Source organism: Melanerpes formicivorus, unplaced genomic scaffold, assembly GCF_026170545.1.
Source record: "Melanerpes formicivorus ecotype bairdi unplaced genomic scaffold, bMelFor1.0.p_v2 SCAF_448, whole genome shotgun sequence".
In the NCBI taxonomy this organism is placed as follows: Eukaryota; Metazoa; Chordata; class Aves; order Piciformes; family Picidae; genus Melanerpes; species Melanerpes formicivorus.
Window position 1 is genome coordinate 4,381 of NW_027142800.1, and position 2,186 is coordinate 6,566.

The 2,186-nt window shown below is 43.7% G+C and overlaps 1 non-coding gene across 1 annotated transcript; it reads left to right on the forward strand.

Annotated features, from left to right (window-relative positions):
* Positions 1 to 800: 800 nt before the first annotated feature.
* Positions 801 to 907, forward strand: LOC137459917 (U6 spliceosomal RNA). Its single transcript, XR_010992557.1, has one exon. It is a non-coding gene; the product is annotated as a U6 spliceosomal RNA (small nuclear RNA).
* Positions 908 to 2,186: the final 1,279 nt, after the last annotated feature.

The window sequence follows — 2,186 nt, forward strand, 5'->3', positions numbered from 1 at the left end:
AGATCACAGAGCGGCCTTCTAGTACCTGAAGCCTCCCTGGAGCCTTCTCTTCTTCAAGTTGAACAGCCCCAACTCTCTCTGCTTGCATCCATAGGGGAAGAATAGAATAGAATAGAATAGAATAGAATAGAATAGAATAGAATAGAATAGAATAGAATAGACCTTTGAGATCATCGAGTCCAACCTATTGTCCAACACTATCTAATCAACTAAACCATGGCACCAAGCAACCCATCCAGTCTCTTCCTAAGCACCTCCAGTGATGGTGACTCCACCACCTCCATTCCAATGGCCAGTAATTCTTTCTGTGAAGAACTTCTTCCTAACATCCAGCCTAAAACGACTCCAGCTCTCTATGTTTTCAGTGTTTGTTGTGTCTCCTATGTTTTGTATATTTTCTGTTTCAGTATTTAAAAAAGGAGATTGTATAAAAACTATCAAAGACATTCTTTGGATACAGCATAACAAATAAATGTAATATGAAGTGTTATTAGGAATTGTTGTGATGAGTAAAACCAAAGAGAACATTTTAGACAAGTTTTCATGTATGGAAACTGTAGACATTTGGTGTGAAATTTGATATAGCCATATTTGGAATAGAGATTTATCTTTGAGACCAGAGGCCTATTGATTCCATGCTGTTGGCAAAAAACATGTTTTGAAATTATCCAAAATATTGGTTTTGAGTACCCCCACCTGAAATTATAATAGAGGGACTAAGAGAAAAAGGGCATACCTAAACAGAGTATGAAATGCATAGATCACAGTTATGAACAAAAATTTAAGGTAAGATGCAAGATGTGCTCGCTTCGGCAGCACATATACTAAAATTAGAACGATACAGAGAAGATTAGCATGGCCCCTGCGCAAGGATGACACGCAAATTCCTGAAGCGTTCCATATTTTTAACAGCATGAGATTTAACACATCCAAGTGCCAGGTTCTGCACATTGGCCACAACAACCCCATGCAGTGCTACAGGCTGGGGGTCAGAGTGGCTGGAGAGCAGCCAGGCAGAGAGGGACCTGGGGGTGCTGGTTGATGGTAGGCTGAACATGAGCCTGCAGTGTGCCCAGGCAGCCAAGAGGGCCAATGGCATCCTGGCCTGCATCAAGAACAGTGTGGCCAGCAGGAGCAGGGAGGTCATTCTGCCCCTGTACACTGCACTGGTTCAGCCACACCTCGAGTCCTGTGTCCAGTTCTGGGGCCCCTCAGTTTAGGAAGGACATTGACTTGCTGGAACGAGTCCAGAGAAGGGCAACAAAGTTGGTAAGGGGGTTTTGGAACACAAGCCCTATGAGGAGAGGCTGAGGGAGCTGGGGTTGCTCAGCCTGGAGAAGAGGAGACTCAGGGGGTGACCTTATCACTCTCGACAACTACCTGAAGGGAGGTTGTAGACAGGCTGATGATGGTCTCTTCTCCCAGGCACCCAGTACCAGAACAAGAGGACACAGTCTCAGGCTGCGCCAGGGGAGGTTCAGGTTGGATGTTAGGAAGAAGTTCTATACAGAAAGAGTGATTGCGCTATGGAATGGGTTGCCCGGGGAGGTGGTGGAGTCGCCGTCATTGAAGGTGTTCAGAAGGAGACTTGATGGGGTGCTTGGTGCCATGGGTTAGCTGTTTGGGTGGGTTGGATTGGTTGATGGGTTGGACACGATGATCTTGAAGGTCTCTTCCAACCTGGTTTGGTTTATTCTAATAAAGTTTATTCTATTCTAATGTCTTAATAAATTTATTGTCTTTCAGTAACATGTCACATAATTAGAGCTGTTCTACCTGATGCAATTCTAAAATCCAGTTACAAGTAGAGATTTTAAAAATTATTTGCAGTTCGGGAAAATTAAATCAAGAAAGAAGAAAGCACATCTTATTGTTTCACATTCCTCAAAACATTTACGGCCTGTTGGGACAACCTGCTGCAAGGTTCTTGCTCTGAGCCTGGTCAATTGGCAGGTTCTTTTGTGAGGGATACCCATCTTGTTGGTCTGAGATGTCCTGTTTGCCTGTCCCTGTCAGACAAATATTGCTCATAGTTGGATGTACTCAAATGCATACTTAAGAAAACAGCAAATGGAGCCTAGAGCCCAAAGAAAGGAATATTTAGGTCACACCTTGTTGAGTGAGTACATATTGAATCATGCTTGTGTATAATGTGATTGTTTGTGTAGTGCTGGCTCCATGGTTGC